Raw genomic sequence first — 23931 nt, 5'->3', positions numbered from 1 at the left:
TGATGTCCAGAATATATAAAGATCTCACACGCCTCAACAAACAAAAAACAAATAACCCAATTGAAAACTGGGCAGAGGAACTGAACAGACAGTTCTCCAAAAAAGAAATACAGATGGCCAACAGACACATGAAAAGTTGCTCCACATCGCTAATTATCAGAGAAATGCAAATTAAAACTACAATGAGGTATCATCTCACACCAGTAAGGATGGCTGTCATCCAAAAGACAAACAACAACAAATGTTGGCGAGGCTGTGGAGAAAGGGGAACCCTCCTACACTGCTGGTGGGAATGTAAGTTAGTTCAACCATTGTGGAAAGCAGTATGGAGGTACATCAAAATGCTCAAAACAGACTTACCATTTGACCCAGGAATTGCACTCCTAGGAATTTACCCTAAGAATGCAGCAATCAAGTATGAGAAAGATCAGCGCACCCCTATGTTTATCGCAGCACTATTTACAATAGCCAAGAATTGGAAGCAACCTAAATGTCCATCGATAGATGAATGGATAAAGAAGATGTGGTGCATATACACAATGGAATACTACTCAGCCATAAGAAAAGGGCAAATCCTACCATTTGCAGCAACATGAATGGAGCTGGAGGGTATTATGCTTAGTGAAACAAGCCAAGCGGAGAAAGAGAAATACCAAATGATTTCACTCATCTGTGGAATATAAGAACAAAGGAAAAACTGAAGGAACAAAACAGCAACAGAATCACAGAACTCAAGAATGGACTAACAGGTACCAAAGGGAAAGGGACTGGGGAGGATGGGTGGGTAGGGAGGGATAAGGGGGGAGAAGTAGGGGGGTATTAAGATTAGCATGCATGGGGGGGTGGGAGAAAGGGGAGGGCTGTACAACACAGAGAAGGCAAGTAGTGATTCTACAACATTTTGCTATGTTGATGGACAGTGACTGTAAAGGGGTTTATAGGGGGAACCTGGTATAGGGGAGAGCCTAGTAAACATAATATTCGTCATGTAAGTGTAGATTAGTGATACCAAAAAAAAAAAAAAGGCAGTCCTGTGTGGTAACCTCCAACGAGTTCTACACAAGGGTATAAAGGGCATATAAAAGTGTAGGCAAAGGGTCTGTTTGTGTTTATACAGAGGATCAAAGCCTAATTGGGCTACCCCGAAAATGAACTAAGATACGATATGAAAAAGAACTTCCAACATCAGCACTCTCTGGAAGACTCATGCCAGAAGATGATCATCAAAAAACCCCAACAAAGATCCACGCACTGCTACAGCTGTAGATTCACTCATCCCACCAGTTCCTGGACTTGCCATGGGAATGAGGAAGGAGATATCTAAGCTGGCCTGTGCATACAGTAAAACAACAAACTTGACTGGATCTATACTGTTGGAACTCAACCAAGAATTAGGAGAAGTGCAAATTGTAGTGCTCCAAAGTCTTACAACTACAGACTATTTACTGTTAAAAGAACATATGGCATGTGAACAGTCCCCAGGAATGGGTTGTTTTAATTTGTCTGATTTCTCTCAGACTGTTCAAGTTCAGTTGGACAATATCCAGCATATCATAGATAAGTTTTCACAAATGCCTAAGGTGCCTAACTGGTTTTCTTGGTTTCACTGGAGATGGCTGGTAATTACAGGTATGCTTTGGTTATATAACTATACTCCTATTATGTTAATGTGTGTGTGCAATTTAAGTAGTAGCTTAAAACCTATACATGCTGAAGTTACTCTACAAGAAGATATGTCAAAGAAATAATCAATCTTCCCATGTTTTCTTCCGCCTGCTACTTCTATAGCTTTTCTTCTTCCTTCCTAATTACAACCCTTAAATCGAATTCGTGCCTCATATCAAATTTACCGAGTATCATAATTCTTCCAAGTGGTAAAGATACCTCAAGACAAATGCTGGGCATAGAAGCTACAGGGCATAAATATGCAAAGAAGTAAAAAGCTAACCATTTCAAACAATAAGGCTTCTCTCTCACTTACCAACTTTACATTTCCCTGTATGGCCCCGGAAGATGACTGGTTAGCCAGAGACGGGTAAGATTCCTCAAGGGAGGAACAACCTAAGACAGGCACAGTCGCAGGGGGGCCATCAGGTGAGAAATTGGGGATCAACAGAGGTGAGGCTTAGAACCTCACCCCCCCTGTTCTGAGAGAAATCTTCTGCATACGTGGATGTTTTATTGCCCTTGTCTAGCTTGGATTAACACATAGTCTACAGGCACACACCTGATCATCTACATTTGCTCTCTTACAAGACTAAACTATGTTTTCTACCTTTATCTTGTATCTACCTACCACTTCAGCATTTTATTAAAAATAATAATAATAAAGAGAGAAATGTGGTATCCACATATAAATCAAGTATAAAAATCAAATGAGTATTCATATTTGAACTGTTTATAGTTCATAATGCATGAGCAAAACCGAAAGTTTCTGTGATGACTGCCCTTGTACTGTTCACCATGTAACTTATTCACTATGTAAGAATTTGTTCTCCATGTAAGAACTTGTTTGTTATGCCTCAGAAGATTGGAGACTGACGAAAATTAGGCTTGGGGTGGATTAATGATTGTGCATTGAGCATTGACTCCCCTATACAGAATTTTATTGTTGTTAACAACCATTTGATCAATAAATATGAGAGATGCCCTCACAAACAAACAAACAAGAAAAAAAAAGTACACACTTCCAATTGTAAAATAAATAAGTAACCGGGATGTAATGTATAGCATAAGGAATATAGTCAAAATATTGTAACAACTTGGTATGGTGATAGCTGGTACCTAGAATTATCATGTATATAAATGTTGAATCACTATGTTGTACACCTGAAACTAATGTAATGTAATACTGTGTGTCAACTACCCTTCAATAAAAAATAATTATCTACAAAAAAACCCCACAAAAAACTGGTAACATCAAACCAATCACAGAGACTTAAAAAAAATTCACATGGGCATTAAAATTTTCAGTCACTAAAATAACTGATCAGGAAAATGCTATAGCAGGCATAGTTTATCTGGAATCACAGACACATCAAACCAAGTCCCCCAATATATCCTTGCAGACAAAATGAAAAAGAGAAAGGCTGCAAGGCAGTATAATTAGGAGATTTTGTAATTGTTTGAATAACAGTGTCAAAGACTGTCTGTTCATGGAATCCTTCAGCCTGGAAGAAGAAGTCTGGTAAGTGACTGGAGAGATCCACCATCAGTCTCATCTCATTCAGCATTTTATCAATGACTCAAAAACAAGGAAACATAAATGTCCAGGCCAATCCTACAGCAAGGTGAGCTCTCTGGAATGAATAACAACTGCCTAGGTTAAAGCATGTTTCTAATTCACTAACATTAGTACCAATATTCCATTTGAGACTCAATACATTTCAGAAATTCATAAGTTTGTACTTAAGTTAATGTCTGGCTTCTAGCATTGCCATTAAAACCTGTTCCAAGTTTCCATTCATCACTTGGGGCCTCTTATTTTAATAGAAAACCTTGTTTGGCTCTGTTTCTCCTCTGTAATTCTTGGGATTTTAGCCATAGAATAAAATAAGATGGGAATTTGGCACTAAAGAACATCCTTGTTTCCAAGTGGGTTTTAGCCATTACATTTTTTTTCTATTTCAAAAAATGTAGATAATGTTGAGGTGCCATGAACTTGAACTGTTTTCCAAGATACAACTTGAGCTCAGCCTAAACAAAGGCCACAGTTTTCTTGCTGCTTGGAAAAAGCAAATAAACTTATACCTCTGCCTAAGAAGGGTTGGTTGTCAAAAATATCTGCTCATATATTAAAACATAAAGTAATTGTTGGCTTTCTGGGTTTGTTTTTCATCTTGATAACTTAGCACTTAACGGTTTACTTATTATTTATGTACATATTATCTCATTTAATCCTCATGAGAGCCTGATGAGGTTGGTACTGATGAAGAAACTGGATCAGAATCTCCAGGAAACTTTTTTCCATGCCTCTGAATCTTGAGATTCCAATACAAAATCTGACCACTACATATTATTTACTCTCAAGTTGTTAATTTCTAAATATTTTACGTGGGATCTGTTCAGCTGTCTTCACAATGTAATTTTCTTTTCTTCTCTCTCAGACACTTTATTTGGCTCTTACATATATGTTTTTTAAATGGCTGACCTTAGCAAAACCATGATGCAAAACAGATTTTATTACATATCCCAACCTCTTCCTTCAGTACCATCTTCCCACCTATAATATTCTGCCTAAATAATAGGGTTTTGCAAATGACGTGGATTTTTCTGGTATAAATCCCACTAATATATTCCTTGTGATAGATTTTGTTCCTTCAGCAGTTATGTGTATTAACACATTATAAGGTGGGTAAAATATAAATCCTCTAAATCAGCTAAGTTAAGATGTACTGTGCTTTCTGTGAATATTCAAAGATCCTCTAAGGCATTTTGATGAGATAATTAATGTTATCTAAAACTTCTCTTTATCAAAGCTCCTCCTATTAGTTATTTAGAAAAGACCTAATTTATACAGTTTTGTGATAACCTTAGAATTTTTTTTTTTGAGAGGACATCTCTCATATTTATTGATCAAATGATTGTTAACAACAATAAAATTCTGTACAGGGGCCTCAATGCACAATCATTAATCAACCCCAAGCCTAATTCTCAACAGTCTCCAATCTTCTGAAGCATAACGAACAAGTTCTTACATGGTGAACAAGTTCTTACATAGTGAATAAGTTCTTACATGGTGAACAGTGAAAGGGCAGGCATCACAGAAACTTTCAGTTTTGATCACGCATCATGAACTATAAACAATCAAGTCAGATATGATTACTCATTTGATTTTTTTTCGTTTGATTTTTATACTTGATTTATATGTGAATCCCACATTTCTCCCTTATTATTATTGTTATTATTATTATTATTTTAAATAAAATGCTGAAGTTAACCTTAGAATTTTTTACAGAGCAGCTTTTAGGTAGTAAGATCTAGGATTAAATCCCACTAGCAATTACAAACATCTATTCCCTTCAAGGTTTTTTGTCACACTGCATGCTTAAATCATGAACTTACATACATAGGGTGCTCTAATAATCCTGCTTGAGGTAAAACCAGTCTATGATTCAGCTCTAGCTCTACCGTTTATTAATTCTGTGTCCTTGGGAAAATTGTTTAATTTCTCTAAACCTCAGCTTAGTAAAGTAAGGAAAACATAGGACTTACTACAGTTGCTGCTAGACATTTATGGAGATTAAGCATGTAAAACTTGCATTATAGAAATTCTCACTGATTATTAACTAGACAAAAGAAGAAGGTAGCATGATGATAAAAGTCTTAGGAAATTATCCAAATCCTGAGGAAAAAGGAGAGCTGAGTCAAAAGAAATGGTAAATTCAAGTTTATGCATTCTCTCTCTTTTTTTCATCACAAGTAAAGAAAGCATTCTCTACTTGAGACAGAATTGAAAAGGAAAATATAGTACTGGTTCTATCTATATAGTACCTTTGAACTAAGGCTGCCAACTTCTGTTTTTTCAGCCCTGAATAGGTAAAACATACACAAAACTCCCCAATCAATCAACACTTTAATGTGTGACTTTTCCTTATCTAAACCGATTGGGCAATTCTCTAATAAATCTAGTGATCCAAAGACAATGCAATGGTAACTATAATGAAGATACAAACTGAAACACAGAATGGTTCAATAATTTACTAGAAATACAGAGTTGACTTCAAGCAGAACTGGGTAAAAATCTTTCTCTCTTTCCAATTCAATGCTACATCCATTATAAGAGTTGTCACCCTAGGATATTCAATATCCTTTATGATTGAAATTTCATCACAGCTTCCCATGATTAGTTTTCTGCAGTACTCAAGCTAGACTAGTATTCCTTTGATCCAATTATCATAAGCTCATTTAAAATCTCAACTGCATATGAAACATTTATTGGTTCATAAATCAATATATACATAGAATATATTGGACAGCTATGCCTCCCCAGATATATAGGCTTAGTGCTCCTTAAACTAGCAGGAGTTGAGGAATAAAGGGGATTTTTGAATTACAAAAAGTCACTCTTCCCAAGGTGTTTTAAGAAAGTAGCAACAATTCTGATAAAGTCAGGTTGTAAGTTTTCTGGGTACAAGGATGAATTTTGCATTCCCGGATGAATAAGCCTGCTGTAATTCTGAGAACTTGGCAACTGTTGGAGGTTGCACAGATAATTATCATTGGTTATTCCCTATTCTTATTCCCTCGAGTGTATTTTGAAAAAAATCATGGAGAGATCCAATGGCATTACAACAGGAAATGTCAAATTGGAAATATAGGAAGCAGGAAATCACATTCTTCTCCATAACTATTTTAACAACTCTTGTATGTTGGTCTAGTGAAGCAAGGTTTAAATTCACATTTATCAAGCATTCATACCTAGTATGTGCCAGTCCCAGAGCTAAGTGGTCTCACATATATCACCAAATTTGATTCTCATTAAAGAGATATTTTACTATGCATTAAGGTTATTGAATCAACATTAGAAGTATTTGGGGTAAACCTTGTAGATAAGCAGGGAATTTTATAATTCTCCTACAATCCCTCATTCATCATTTATCTTAAAGACAGAAAAGTTTTAATGTCCAGATACAGACACTTTTTTGTTACCTGGCTGAGATAAGTTTAGTGGTTTTCAAGCTTTGGCATACATGAGAATTCTTTTGTAAGAGGTTACCAACAATTAGGAAAATAGTACTTGGAAAGATTTATGTGGTATTCAAGTTCAATATTACTTAAACATAATATTCACCACACACACTTATTTTGGAGACTAATCCGTGATTAATACATTATTGCATTGTATTTCCATTTATTTTAACCTTATCTTTATTCTGTTTTTTATTTTTAAATATCAAAATTTGTCAAGAAAGAAAATATATTGGTACAAACTTCCAATTACAAAACAAATTAGTCACAGGGATGAAAGTATAACATAGGGTATATAGTAAAAAATATTGTAGTATCTTTGTATGATGCCAGATGGTAACTATAGTTATTATGGTGAGCATTTAGTAATGTATATAATTGTTGAAATCACTATGTTGTACATCTGAAATCAATGTAATATTGTATATCAACTATATTTAACTTTTAAAAAATCATCTCAAGTTAGGGTATCAGAATCTTAATTGAAGAGATCAGTCAGAATTGAAGAGATCAGAACCAAACAATCTCACTACACTCTTCTTGAAAGAAAACATGTCCACTTTCTGCTGCTGGAACTTTTCATTCATTCCACATTACTGAACATTAACTTTTTGACAAAGATTGAGCTAAACAGTCTCTGTAGCACTTTCCTGATGCCTTTCATTGTATAGTTTTAATTTATATATTAAATTAGAGTTAGGTATGCACATATCTAATCTCCCCTGTTAAATGTTCTTAAGGGCATAGTCTACTCATTCATGCTACAAATATCGAATTAGTATTCTGTGTCAGACATTCTGCTGGCTGTTGGAGAAATGTGGCAAAAGAAGTAGACATGAGATTGATCATGGAGTAGTGTAATGTGGGAGGTGGTGATAAAGGAGTGAACAAATAATAAGTAGGCAAAAAGTGATCAATGTCATAGAGGAAATAATCCAGAAATTACAGTACATCTGAAGGAACTATACCTAGATATGGATATCAGGAAAGGCCTTTCTGAAGATGTGACGTTTAAATTGTGACCTGAAGGATGAGAAGAGATTAGGCCATACAAAGAATAATGGAGAGAGCATTTCTTGCATGAGGAACAGCAAATGTAAAATGTAAAAGGGGCTAAAGTAGAAAAAGTCAGGGTACACTTGAAGATTAGACAGAGAGTCAGTGTAGCTGAAGCATAAGAAGCCGTGGGAGGCTGGCATCAGGTGAGTGAGAAACAACCAGGGGCTGATCTTATAATCCTGTATATTACCATAAACAGTTTGAATTTTATTCCATTTATTCCAAGGTAAGTGAGATAATCCAAGGTATATATTTTTAAATAGACCTTAATTGATGTATTGCAAATGGTCTATGGAGAGCAGAGTGGAGGATGGGAGTGCTGGAAAACCCATTACATGGCTATTGCATTTATCCAGGAGAGATAAGATGCTGATGTGGACCAAGGTAATGGTTGTCAGTTGAAGATGGATACCTATCAATTAAATTTCAGAGGTAGAATTTATAAGACTGATTAATGAGAAAGGAAGGACAAGATCCCCTTGACAGACGAGCTGTCAAGAATCACTCTCCAAGAGAAAAAAACAGGAGTTGGCAGTACTTGTATCAGACAAAATAGACTTCAAAACAAAGAAAGTCACAAGAGACAAAGAAGGACTTTACATAATGATAAAGGGGTCAATCCAACAAGAAGATACAACCATTATACATATCTAGGCTCCCAACACAGGAGCACCTACATATGTGAAATAAATACTAACTGAATTAAAAGGGGAAATAGAATCCAATGCATTCATTCTAGGAGACTTCAATACTCCACTCACTCTGAAGGACAGATCAACCAGACAGAAAATAGTAAGGACACAGAGGCACTGAACAACACATTAGAACAGATGGACCTAACAGACATCTACAGAACTCTACATCCAAAAGCAGCAGAATACACATTCTTCTCAAGTGCACATGGAACATTTTCAAGAATAGATCGTATACTAGGCCACAAAAAGAGTCTTAGTAAATTCAAAAAGACTGAAACTGTACCAACCAGCTTCTCAGACCACAAAGGTATGAAACTAGAAATAAATTACACAAAGAAAATGAAAAATCCCACAAACACATGGAGGCTTCACAACATGCTCCTAAATAACCAATGGATCAATAACCAAATAAAAACAGAGATCAAGCAATATATGGAGACAAATGACAACAATAATTCAACACCACAAAATCTGTGGGATGCAGCTAAGGCCCTGCTAAGAGGAAAGTATATCGCAATACACACCTACCTCAGGAAAGAAGAACAATCCTATATAAGTGGTCTAAACTCACAATTAATGAAACTAGAAAAAGAAGAACAAATGAGGCACAAAGTCAGTAGAAGGAGGGACATAATAAAGATTAGAGGAGAAATAAATAAAATTGAGAAGAATAGAACAATAGAAAGAATCAATGAAAGCAAGAGCTGGTTCTTTGAGAAAATAAACAAAATAGATAAACCCAAAGCCAGACTTATCAAGAAAAAAAGAGTCAGCACACATAAACAGAATCAGAAATGAGGAAGGAAAAATCACTATGGACACCACAGAAATACAAAGAATTATGAGAGAATACTATGAAAAATTATATGCTAACAAACTGGATAACCTAGAAGAAATGGACAACTTTCTAGAAAAATACAATCTTCCAAGGCTGACCAAGGAAGAAACAGAAAATCTGAATAGACCAATTACCAGCAATGAAATTAAACTAGTAATCAAAAAACTACCAAAGAACAAAACCCCTGGACCAGATGGCTTCACTGCTGAATTTTATCAAACATTTAGAGAAGACCTAATACCCACCCTCCTTAAAGTTTTCCAAAGAGTAGAAGAGGGAATACTTCCAAACTCATTCTATGAGGCCAGCATCACTCTAATACCAAAACCAGGCAAACACACCACAAAAAAAGAAAATTACAGACCAGTATCCCCGATGAACACAGATGCAAAAATACTCAACAAAATATTAGCAAACTGAATTCAAAAATACATCAAAAAGATCATCCATCATGATCAAGTAGGATTTATTCCAGAGATGCAAGGATGGTACAACATTAGAAAATCCATCAACATCATCCACCTCATCAACAAAAAAGAAGGACAAAAACCACATGATCATCTCCATAGATGCTAAAAAAGCAGTTGACAAATTCAACATCCATTCATGATAAAAAATCTCAACAAAATGGGTATAGAGGGCAAGTACCTCAACGTAATAAAGGCCATATATGACAAACTCACAACCAGCATCATACTTAACAAAGAGAAGCTGAAAGGTTTTCCTTTAAGATTGGGAACAAGACCAGGATGCCCACTTTCCCCACTTCTATTCAACATAGTACTGGAGGTCCTAGCCATGGCAATCAGACAACACAAAGAAATAAAAGGCATCCAGATTGGCAAGGAAGAAGTTAAACTATCCCTGTTTGCAGATGACATGATATTGTACATAAAAAACCCTAAAGAATCCACTCCAAAACTACTAGATCTAATATCTGAATTCAGCAAAGTTGCAGGATACAAAATTAATACACAGAAATCTGTGGCATTTCTATACACTAACAATGAACTAAAAGACAGAGAAATCAGGAAAGCAATTCCATTCACAAATGCATCAAAAAGAATAAAATACCTAGTAATAAACCTAATGAAGGAAGTGAAAGACCTATACTTTGAAAACTATAAGACACTCATGAGAGAAATTAAAGAAGATACCAGTAAATGGAAACATCCTGTGCTCATGGATAGGAAGAATTAATATTGTCAAAATGGCCATCCTGCCTAAAGTAATCTATAGATTCAATGCAATTCCTATCAAAATACCAACAGCATTCTTCAACAAACTAGAGAAAATCATTCTAAAATTCATATGGAACCACAAAAGACCTCAAATATCCAAAGCAATTCTGAGAAGGAAGAATAAAGCTGGGGGGGGATTATGCTCCCCATCATCAAGCTCTACTACAAAGCCACAGTAATCAAGACAATTTGGTACTGGCACAAGAACAGACCCATAGACCAATGGAACAGACTAGAGAACCCTGATATAAACCCAACCATATATAGTCAATTAATATATGATAAAGGAGCCATGGACATACAATGAGGAAATGACAGCCTCTTCAACAGCTGGTGTTGGCAAAACTGGACCACTACATGCAAGAGTGAAACTGGATTATTGTTTAACCCAATACACAAAAGTAAACTCAAAATGGATTAAAGACTTGAATGTGAGTCATGAAACCATAAAACTCTTGGAAGACAACATAGGCAAACATCTCCTGAATATAAGCAACTTCTTCCTGAACACATCTCCTCAAGCAAGGGAAACAAAAGCAAAAATGAACACATAGGACTACATCAAACTAAAAAGTTTCTGTATGGAAAAAGATACCATCAACAGAACAAAAAGGCATCCTACAGTATGGGAGAATATATTTGTAAATGACATATCTGACAAGGGGTTAACATCCAAAATATATAAAGAACTTACACGCTCAACACCCAAAAAGCAAAGAACCCAATTAAGAAATGGGTAGAGGATCTGAAGAGACAGTTCTCCAAAGAAGAAATTCAGATGACCAACAGACACATGCTATATCACTAATCATCAGGGAAATGCAAACTACAACCACAATGAGATATCACCTCACACCAGTAAGGATGGCCAGCATTGAAAAGACTAAGAAAAACAAATACTGGCAAGGATGTGGAGAAAGGGGAACCCTCCTACACTGCTGGTGGGAATGTAAGGTAGTTCAACCATTGTGGAAAGCAATATGGAGGTTCCTCAAAAAACTCAAAATAGAAATACCATTTGACCCAGGAATTTCACTCCTTGGAATTTACCCAAAGAATACAACTTCTCAGATTCAAAAAGATATATGCACCCCTATGTTTATCACAGCACTTTTTACAATAGCCAAGATATAGAAGCAACCTAAGTGTCCATCAGTAGATGAATGGGTAAAGAAGATGTGGTACATATACACAATGGAATACTATTCAGCCGTAAGAAAGAAACAAATCCTACAGTTTGCAACAACATGGATGGAGCTGGAGGACATTATGCTCAGTGAAATAAGCCAGGTGGAGAAAGACAAATGCCAAATGATTTCCCTCATTTGTGGAGTATAACAATGAAGCAAAACTGAAGGAACAAAATAGCAGCAGACTCAGAGACTCCAAGATGAACTAGTGTTTATCAAAGGGGAGGGGTGTGGGAGGGCTAGTGGGGAGGGAGGGAAAAGGGGATTGAGGGGTATTATGTTTAGTACGCATCGTGTGGGGGATCATGGGAAAAACAGTGCAGCACAGAGAGGGCACATAGTGGATCTGTGGCATCTTGCTGCACTGATGGACAGTGACTTCATTGGGGTATCAGTGGGGACTTGATAATGTGTGTAAATGTAGTAACCATATTGTTTTTTCATGTGAAACGTTCATAAGAGTGTATATCAATCATACCTTAATAAAAAATTTTTTAAGAAAGATGACTCTCCAGTTTCTGGTATGAAGAGCTGGGTGGGCAGTAGTATCAGTTTCTAAAAAAGTGGGAACAGATGGTCTGAGTAGGTCTGGAAATCACAGGTTTGATTTTAGACATGTGAATTCTTTGAGAAAGCCAAGAAGAGATAGGTAATCAGCTATGAGAGTTTGAACTCAGCAGAAGGGTCTGGGCTGAAGAACTTAAGATGAGAAGTGAATAAATATTTTCTGAATGAATGTGGGCACTGGGAAAAGTGGTAGCAGTTACCCTTTATCCTTTTTTTTTGGTATCATTAATCTACAATTACATGAAGAACATTATGTTTACTAGGCTCCCCCTTTACCAAGTACCCCCCACATACCCCTTCACAGTCACTGTCCATCTGCGTAGTAAGATGCTGTAAAATCACTACGTGTCTTCTCTGTGTTGCACATCCCTCCCTGTTCCCCCCATGCACTATACATGCTAATCGTAAGGCCCCCTTTCTTTATCCCCACCCTTATCCCTCCCTTCCCACCCATCATCCCCAGTCCCTTTCCCTTTGGTAACTGTTAGTCCATTCTTGGGTTCTGTGAGTCTGCTGCTACCCTTTATCCTTTAATAGAACTTCCTGTACTGGTGTTATTTTCCTTTCCCACTACAGCAATGCTTTTTATTTTTTATATATAGTTCCCTTTTTGAAGTTGTTACAAAGTTGTAAAGAATCAATGACCTACCCAAAGCAAAGGGTACTTTGTGTTCTGGATATTCCTAGAAGCAACTAATGAAAGAAAAAACATCTGAGGACCACTACTCAGCAAAAGTATATTTGCTTACACTCCTGTAGAAAAAAAAATCCTCTCTTGTACACATACCTGCTTTTTGAATCAGTGAATACAATATGCCCATATATTTTAGGTTCTTAAAAGATATAAATTTTGCTTCTACTTCCCATGTGATTTATCTTTATTTTATATTGGTCTTCTATTTGCTCTATCTAGGTTCAATAATATTAAAAATGTATGCTCCTTGTACAAAATTCAATTCATCCAGAATTGTATCAAGCAAAAAAAATGAAACCCCTTTCAAATCCCTTTCTCCTATAGACTACACCATTAACAGATAACTGTCTATCTTCCCTTTTACTTATGTGTAATCCCAGAATATGGAAATACAAGGAAAAAATATTCTTAAAGGACCAAACTTTTAACCCTACTGTGATGAAAACAGACAATATTAAAGAGTATCATATGTAGGCAACTGAAGTCCAGAAAGAGGAGAGTGAGAATAGAACTGAAATAAGGAAATAAAGACTAAAATTTTTCCAAATTTGGTGAAAGACATAAATTTACTGATTCAATAAACTCAGCCAATCCAAAAATAGGATAAATATGTAAAAACCACAAATAATTTCTGAATCAAATGCAAATAGAAAACCTTGAAATCAGTGCTCCTTACCCATAGACAAGAGTAACAAAAACAACCATATTAAAGAAAGGGAACCATTGTTCAAATGACAATAGAATTCTCATCAGAAACCAGGGAGATTAGCAGACAGTGGAATAAAATCTTTCAAATGCTGAAAGAAAGAAAGACTATCAACCCAAAATTCTGTATCATTCAAAAATGCACGAGAAAAAAATACGTTTTCAGATAAAGGAAAACTAAGAGAAATCACTGCAACAATATGCATACAAGAAGTGCTACATCAAGTTTTTCAGGTTGAAGTGAAAAGATACTATGAGGAAACTCAACTTTTTAGGAACAAATTAATAGTACTGAAAATGGTAAATATCTGGATAAACAGAAATAACTTTTTCTTCTTAATTTCTCTAAAATACATAATGACTGTTTAAACAAAATTATAACTTTGTCTTGTGGTGTTAATATTGTATTAATACAAATGAAATTTATAGCATAAGCAATAGCATATGAGGAACTAAATGTTTGTACATGGTTGTGAAGTTTGTACAGTTCATGAAAATGTTATACTAGTCACTCTAAGTAGACTGAGAAAAGTTAAGATGTATGCTATCATACTTAGATCAACCACTAAAAAATGCAAATAGATATATCTAAAAATAGGTATATCTAAAAATTAAAATAGATTCTAATAAATATTCAAATAATTCAAAAGACAGCAGGTAAGGGGAACAAAGGAACAAAATCAGAAGTGTAAACAGAATAAAAAAACATATTGGAGGACACAAGTCACGCACATCAATAATTATACTAACGTTACTGGATGAAACAGTTCAATGAAAGGACAGAGATTATCAAAATGGATAAAAGAACAAGATGCAAGAATATTCTTTCTATAAGGGCACACTAAATTTAAAGAGACAGACAGTAAATGGACAAAAAGGGATGTAAACAGTAAACAGGAGACTGGACTGGCCACTTTAATATCAGATAAAATATACTTCAAGAATAAAAAAGAATAAAATCCTGCAATAGAGAGATATTTCTTGATGATACAAGGATCAATAAATCAGGAAGTTTATAACAATCATCAATGTATTTCTGCCTAATAATAGATCCTGAAATGCAGGAAGCAAAATAATAATAAATATTTTAACATTGCTCACTGAGCAAATGATAGAACTAGACAAAAAAACCAATAAAGGCATAGATAATCTGAATAATAATTATTTATATGTATGAATCATTACATCTGACAACTGAAAAATATACATTCCTTTCTGATATGGACAACTTTCTAGAAAAATACATCTTTCCCAGACTGACCCAGGAAGAAACAGAAAATCTGAATAGACTAATTACCAGCAATGAGATTGAACTTGTAACCAAAAACCTCCCAAAAAACAAAATCCAGGTTCAGACAGCTTTATAGCTAAATTTTACCAAACATTTAAAGAAGAGCTAATACCCATCTCCTTCACAAAGTATTCCAGAAAGTAGAAGAGGAGGGAATAGTTACAAACTCATTCTATGAAGCCAGCATCACTCTAAGATCAAAACCAGGCAAAGACATTACAACAAAGAAAATTATAGACCAGTATCCCTCATGAACATTGATGCAAGAATCCTCAACAAAGTATTAGCAAACCAAATTCAAAAACATATCAGAAAGATCACCCATCATGACCAAGTGGTATTTATTCCAGGGACGCAAGGATGGTATGATATTTATCAATCAATCAATACCATATACCATGTTACCAAAAAGAAGGATGAAAACCACATGCCATCTCAAAAGATGCTGAAAAAGCATTTGAGAAAATTCAACATCCATTCATGATAACAATTATCAACAAAATGGGTTTAGATGGTACACACTTCAGCATAATAAAGGCCATATATGACAAACCCACAGCTAATAGTGAAAAGCTGGGAGCTGTTCCTCTAAGATCAGGAACAAGACAAAGATGTCCACTCTCACCACTTCTATTCAACATAGTACTGGAGGTCCTAGCCACGGCAATCAGACAAAACAAAGAGATAAAAGGCACTGAAATCGAAAAAGAAGAAGTTAAACTGTCACTAATTGCAGATGACATGATGACATGATTGTACATAGAAAACTCTAAAGATTCCACCAAGAAACTCTTAGAACTAGTAACTGAAGTTGCAGGATACAGATTAATACATAGAAATCTGTTGCATTCCTATATACTAATGATGAATTAGCAGAAAGAGAAATCAGGAAAACAATTCCATTTACAATTGCATCAAAAAGAATAAAATACCTAGGAATAAACCTAACCAAGGAGACAAAAGACCTACACCCTGAAAACTAAAAGACACTCATGAGAAAAATTAAAGAAGACACTAATAAATGGAAACCTATCCCATGCTCATGGATAGGAAGAATTAATATTGTCAAAATGGCCATCTTGCCTAAAGCAATCTAAAGATTCAATGCAATCCTTATCAAAGTACCAACAGCATTCTTCAATGAACTAGAATAAATAGTTCTAAAATTCATATGGAACCACAAAATAGCCCAAATAGCCAAAGCAATCCTGAGAAAGAAGAATAAAGCTAGGGGGATTACACTCCCTGACTTCAAGCTCTACTACAAAGCTATAATAATCAAAACAGTTTGGTACTGGCACAAGAACAGACCCATAGATCAATGGAACAGACTAGAGAGCCAAGATAGAAACCCACACATATATGGTCAGTTAACATACAATAAAGGAGCCATGAATATGCAATGGGGAAAAGTTGGGAAAACTGGCCAGCTACATGTAAGAGAATGAAACTGGATTATTGAATAACTTCATATATGAAAGTAAACTCGAAATAGATCAAAGACCTGCATGTAAGTCATGAAACTATAAAACTCTTAGAAGAAAATATAGGCAAAAATCTGTTGAACACAAGTATGAGCAATTTTTTCCTGGGCACATCTCCTCAGGCAAAGGAATCAAAGTAAAAAATGAATAAATTGGACTGTACCAAACTAAAAAGCTTCTGTACAGCAAAGGACAAAAAGGTAACCTATGTATGGGAGAATATATATTTGTAAATCATCTGATAAGGTTTTAACATCCAAAATATAAATAAAGAATTCCAATGCCTCAATACCCAAAAAACAAATAACCCAATTAAAAAATGGGTGGAGATGTAAGAACTTGTTCGTTATGCTTCAGAAGATTGGAGACTGTTGATAATTAGGCTTGGGGTTGATTAATGATTGTGCATTGAGTCCCCTATACAGAATTTTATTGTTGTTAACAACCATTTGATCAATAAATATGAGAGATGCCCTCACAAAAAAAAAAAAAATGGGTGGAGGACCTGAACAGACATTTCTCCAAAGAAGAAATACAAATGGTCAATAGGCACATGGAAAGGTGGTCCATGTTGCTAATCATCAGAGAAATGTAAATCAAAACCATAATGAGACATCACCTCACACCAGTAAGAATGGCCACTATCCAAAAGACAAGAAATAACAAATGTTGGTGAGGATGTGCAGAAATGGGAACCCTCCTAGACTGTTGGTGGGAATGTAAACTGGTTCAACCTTTGTGAAAAGCAATATGGAGGTTCCTCAAGAAACTAAAAATAGAAATACCATTTGACCCAGGAATTCTATTCCTAGGAATTTACCCAAAGGAAACAAGATCCCAGACTCAAAAAGACATATGCACCCCTATGTTTATCGCTGCACTATTTACAATAGCCAAGAAATGGAAGCAACCTAAGTTTCCATCAGTAGATGAATGGATAAAGAAGATGTGGTACATATACACAATGGAATGTTATTCATCCATAAGAAGAAAACAGATCCTACCATTTGCAACAACATGGATGGAGCTAGAGGGTATTATGCTCAGTGAAATAAGTCAGGCAGAGAAAGACAAGTACCAAATGATTTCACTCATCTGTGGTGTATAACAACAAAGCAAAAACTGAAGGAATGAAACAACAGCAGACTCACAGCCTCTAAGAAGAGACTAGTGGTTACCAAAGGGAAAGGGACTGGGGAGGATGCATAGGGAGGAAGGGAGAAGGGGTTTAAAGGGCATTATGATTAACACACATAATGTAGGGGAGTCATGGGGAAGGCAGTATAGCACAGAGAAGACATGTAGTGACTCTACAGCATCTTACTACACTGCTGGACAGTGGCAATGGGGTGTGTGGGGAGGGACTTGATAATATGGGTAAATGTAGTAACCACAATGTTGCTCATAGGAAACCTTCATAAGATTTGTATATCAATGATACCTTAATAAAAATAAATAATAATAATTTTCCTTTGCAATATTTTGCTTTAGTTGCCCATTGTGGTTGCTTTAATATCCTGTACATCCAATGTTGTCCCTTATTCTGTGAGGTGAGGAGGTAGCTAACTTTATGTTGATGTGGGGAGAGCTAGGACATGTGTTGGACTGATTATTAAGCACAACATTCATTAATCACCCAGTCAAAAAAAGAAATAAACTTTTATCTAAATATCTGCAACAAAAACAATTATAAATTAAAGTTTAAAAAATACCATTTAAAAATAACATCAAAATATCAAGTGTCTAATGAATGATATACAGTATTCCTACATATACATGTATGAAAACAAACATAAACACTGAGAGAAAATAATAATAATAAATGAAGGGATATACCATGTTAATGAACAAGATATTTGTGGATATTGTCATTGTTTTAATAGCACTTATATTTTTATAGTCAATAAACATCAAGTAAAATATTGTCAAGATGTCAGTAATCCCCCTATTTTCTACAGATTCAGTGTAATACTAGTTAACATCAGAGCATTGTATAAATACAGTAATTTGTACATGGCTAGTGGGATATATCCAACAAATGAAAAGAATAGCAAGAATATTCAACTGTCATTGCCATCATGATGTTGGTGTAGTGCTGGTTTTGTTTTCTAAGTCAGTTGTTTGTGTAGAATGGGGTAACAAATGAGTAATTATGTTGGTATAAATCAAAATTGGAATTTTGTTGCAGGAGAGAGGAGATACAAATATTGAAGATTGATGGAATTAAGTAAAAACCTTAGAGTGCTGAATTTGAATTGGAAAAATTAGTATGAACCTGTGGTGCATTTTAAATGCATATCCCTTAGTTCAGTAACTAAAAATACCTAGAAACACTGACACAGCCTTACAGGGATAAGCACAGCTGTTGTCCAGATTATATCTCGAAACATCACCTCCCACAAAAAAGAATTGAAGGATCTTTGGAGAATGGTTGACTCCAGGGCTGAGACAGGAAATTTACAAGATGAACCTGGATATCTGTAATACTAGAAAGCAGACATTCTCTTAAAATGAATGAATGAGGCTGTCACTGCAAGGAAAACTGACAGTGTTTGCTGCAAATGACAAATTTAAGATCTTGAATGAGAACTGTAATTTTGGAAACTTGTGTCCACCACTGTGAACTTTTAGCTTCCCAATACTAAAAGACTGTGACGAGATTGGTGGCTGGTACTGACAAATGTGATTTTCTTATTATTGTATGATAAAATGTGTACACATACAGAAGATCTGCATAGCTCAGTGAACCAATATTTCCCCATCAACAAACCTGACTTTTAAATATATATGTAATGAAAGGGAGAGATGGTGTTAGAATTTTAATAGTCTTTATGTAGATTATTCAGTATTCAATTGTTACACAGCATGAAAAAAAGTAACACAGGTCTAGAACAAAAAAATGAGATACTACTACTCAACACTATAAAGATGAAAAAATTTAAAGCTAATATTAATTATGACAAGAATGTGGAGCAACTGGAACTCCTGAGGACTGCTGGTGGCAGAATAAATTGGACCGACTAATTTGAAGAACTGATGGCTGTATCTATTAAAGCTGAACGTGCTTACACTTTATAATCAAATATATGTGCACCAAAAGACATAGGAAAATATACATAGCAGAATTGTTCATAAAACAAAAAATAAACTTGAAAAACTGGCCATCAACAGAAAAATGGATAAACTGTGGTATGTTCATACAATGCAATATACAGCAATTTGATGGATGGAGTATTGCTATGCACAGCAGGCCAGATGAACACCACATTATAATATTAAGTGAAATTAATCACACGCAAAAACGTAATTGTACCATATGGTTCCATTTTTATGGTTTTGGAACTCATGATAAGGGTTATATTTGAGAAGGGAGTAATGGTAGAGGAGGGCTGAGGGAGTTCTGGGGTACTGGTAATACTCTACTTCCTGACTTCTGTAGTGGCTACATGATTGTTTTGACCTTGGATTATTCAACAAGCTGTACACTTATGACACATGAACTTTTATGTATGTTACACTGCAATTAAAAATTTTTAAAGTAACTTGCACGTGAAGCAGCTAATACCATGCTATTGGAAATTTACAACTTTAAATCCATACATTAGAAACAACAAAATCTGAAAATCAGAAAGCTATATGAGAAAACAAATTGAATACAAAGAAAGTCTGAGGAAGAAAATAAGGTTAAGAGAAGAAATTAATAAAGTAGAAAGCAAATATACAACAAAGAGAATCCCAAAAGCCGAAAGTTAGTCCCTGAAAAGGCTAATATAATTAATAAACGATTTCCAAAGTCTAGTCAGGAAAAATGAGATGTGACAATGACTAATGTCAGGATAGAAAAGGGGAACATCATCACAGATCCCACAGATGCCAAAAAGGTTATAAACAACTTTATGCCAAAATATTTGAAAGTTTTGGGTGAAATTAACATATTTCTGGAGAGAGAAAATTTACAAAAATGAAACAATAAAAATATGAATATGAATAATCCTGAAATTTGATTTCATGATTTAAAACTTTCCTACAAAGAAACCTTAAGGCACAGAGAACATCTCTAGTGAATTCTGCTAAATATTAAGAAAGAAATATCACCAATTTTAACAAATATGTCCAGAGAATAGAAATAAGAAGAGAGAAAAAAAACTTCTAATAGGGCTAACATAATCTTGATACCAAACCTTTATAAGGAGGGAAAATTAGAAGCCAATCGTATGTGATGAATATAGATGCAAAAATCTACTATTAAGATGGGTGAGTTGGTTGTTTTTGTCTGAACATCATTTTCAGTCTAAATAAAACATCTGTAATCTTTGCTTAAGGATTCTAAAGAATAAGCAGAGTATACCTGAATTCAGAGGGTACACTTTTTAATGGTATGTCATTAGAGCTCTGCTATGAAAATAGTGTATACGTAGATGGCAATCAGATGGCTCGAGGAAAAGCCAAGAATTTGGGATGGGACAGAAAGGTTTTCTCCTTTCTCTGCAGCACAGGAGAATATGTGATTGTATATTCATTTCCAGATTCCAAGACAAATTCCAGAAGAATACAGAAACTTTCTGTGTTTATAGCTTGAGGAGGAAATTATTATCCTAATTCTTTCTTTTTCATAAATGCAGAGTAAGAGACATTTAATTTATCTATATCCTGAACCAATCTCATTGATGAAAAATTAGGAACAAAGTGAATAACCACCTTTATCATTTAGCTTCGGTTTTTAAAAATAATCCTAACCAACAACTTCCTTACTTCCCAAAACACTTTAGTCAGAATCATAGGTTGTGATCCATGTCCATCTGACATTCTGCCAAATGTTAATTATTTCTGATATTCATATTACTTGCATTTGAGCAATGTAAAAACCTCTTAGCAATTTAGTCCACCTTCATCCCCATCCCAGTATTTAGTTTCTGGAATATTATTGTTTCCTTATAATTGCAAATATGGAAGGCAATAAAAATCAATAGATCATCAACATTATCAGATATGTTGTTGAAACTTTCCCTCATACATTTCCCAGGCATTAGTTTTTCCCTCCTGTTCACTCAAGTAATTATGTGCTTTTTCCTTCGCTTTTACTACTTTGAGGTTTCTCTATTATATAACAAATATTATTGTACTGTCTACATGGGTTTTTTTTAAGTGTGAATATATTCACATGCCATGCAAACTTCCTTAGTTACAGCACTATCAAATTTTTCTAAATGTGGATATCAGCTTCAAAGCCAAAGTAGATAAAAGGAAACATCTAATTAACCTTTGGGAAAGTCAAGTTACAGAATATGTGTTAACAAATAAAAACACCTAAAAAGCCAAAAACATTCTACCACTCTGTTAACAAATGACACTGCAAAGACAGAATATCCTATACCTTATAGGTATAACTATAAGGAGAAACTGCTTTAATTCCAGAACGATACACTTAATACAACATAATGTAATATATAACAGAATATAATGGTATATTGGTAATATTCAAACTAATTTTCATGTATTTAATAGTCAGTTGTATCCTGTTGTGTATTTTTGCTACATTAATATTTATTATCTAAAAAACTTTCCAATGCAACTACTTTTAAATGGTAAGTAGAAATTTAAATCTCAGAAGGCAGGGAGTTGGGGGGATGAGAGAAATTGGTGAAGGGGATAAAGAGGTACAAACATCCAATTATAAAATAAATTAGTCATGGGGATGAAAATACAGCCTAGAAAATACAGTCAGTAATATTGTAACATCTTTGGATGTTGGCAGATGGCAATTACACTTATTGTAAGCATTTAGTATATAGTTGTCAAATCACTATGTTGTATACCTGAAAACAATATAATATTGTATATCAAAATAAATAAATAAAAGAAATTTATATCTCAAATATACCATCTTAGATCCCAATATAAAATTAACAAATTATTCATCAAAAGTCAAAAAACTGACATGAGACATGCTACTTGTTGCACAGGAGGTCAATTTTGCCTAAATCCGAAAATATTATCAATAGGAGAGATTTAGATAAAAATGTTTTCCTGAATTTCTTAAACTGATAGATTCTAATATTATTAACTATGTTAACATATACTGTAAACTAAAATAAAAGACAGAAGACCTTAGAATATGAACAAAATATATACACATATGCATCAACATGATTCTGACTCAGGCATACAGTTAAAATTGTTATGAAATTGCACTCTTTTCAAAAGGTTTTGTTTTATAAACCTCAAGCAATGAATATTTTAGTTCTAGAATTTTGTAGTTATTAAGGCATTCAATTAACAGTAGGACAAGCATTCTTTTCTAAAGAATCAAGATTGGATCAATAAATATGCCATCAGATAGGAAGAAGTAAGTAATACATGCCCAAGTGATTTACAAATACTCCAGCCCTACTGAAGGTATTTTATTCATGTTTTTACACATCATACTTTATATGTAAGGAAATACCCAGCCCACAAAAACAATTTATAGACATGGACTACCTAAAAAGTAAAATATTCATAATAATGGAAAAAGATTGCTTTTTCCATGAATGATGATGGAATGGCACAATATTTCTGAATGTATGAACAATATATCTCTGATACTTTATCCCTATTATAAGTTTAAAATTTTGGTGGCAGGGGACATTGTTCTCCGTTACTGGCTAGCTATATTTTTTCTTTTAAGTAGCTTATTTTCCTTCTAACTTTTCAGATCCATTGGTCTTCCTGTCTAGACAAAATGTGTTTCTCAAACAATTCCTGACTGCAAACTTCATAGACACTACTGGAATTCTCATCTCTTTTTGTTATAAACAGCAATGAAATAAAAGAAATAAGTGGTGAATTTTCTTGCTAGCAAGAGAGTTTATACAATAAATGTTTTGATACCTGAAATATTAATATTACAGTGCACCAATTTCTTCCCTTAAAATTAAATGTATTTTAATTTGCATGTACTGCAAACTTCACAGTGTAATGATGTGTGTCCTTACTAATCACTGTCATCTACAAAAATTGGACTCATATTTAGCCCCAGAATACAGCACTGAAGTTTTTCATGCTAGCTCTAGGACCAGAAAATCCCTCTATTATGTTGTTTCATTATTATATATCATAAGGAAGAAAATTACCATTGAAATAGTAAGTTTAAAAGTGACCTACATAAACTGTTAACTGTCAACTATATATACATATGTACAATAGAAAAGTAAGTTAAAACTTTCCCTCCACAGTTAACAATGCTACCACCCAATTTATACATTCATACATTTATTTATTCATTCAGCAACTATTTACTAATTATATCTTATATATTGGATTCTCTCACATGAGAATATTAAGCATGCAAAATTATAATGGATGTAAATCTACTTCATTTGCAGTTCACATGATTATTTGAAGGAAATAACTTATAACCCACTTTTCCCCTTATTACCTGGAATACTAAAACAAGGAATCTTCCATTCCCTTCCCTAATGTCTGCACACCTCCTTCC

At 34.5% G+C, this 23931-nt stretch overlaps 2 protein-coding genes across 6 annotated transcripts in view; both read right to left on the bottom strand.

The window, feature by feature from the left end:
* The window catches only part of LOC118917847 (protocadherin alpha-2-like), a 133535-nt gene that overhangs the window by 23412 nt on the left and 86192 nt on the right, over positions 1–23931 (bottom strand).
* LOC118925177 (protocadherin alpha-C2) overlaps positions 1–23931 on the bottom strand; it is a 144119-nt gene that overhangs the window by 64220 nt on the left and 55968 nt on the right. The gene's annotated exons all lie outside the window — the stretch shown is intronic.

This window comes from Manis pentadactyla, chromosome 13, assembly GCF_030020395.1.
Source record: "Manis pentadactyla isolate mManPen7 chromosome 13, mManPen7.hap1, whole genome shotgun sequence".
Taxonomy (NCBI): Eukaryota; Metazoa; Chordata; class Mammalia; order Pholidota; family Manidae; genus Manis; species Manis pentadactyla.
The sequence above is the reverse complement of the archived record's forward strand: the minus strand, read 5'-3'. Positions and strand labels throughout refer to the sequence as shown.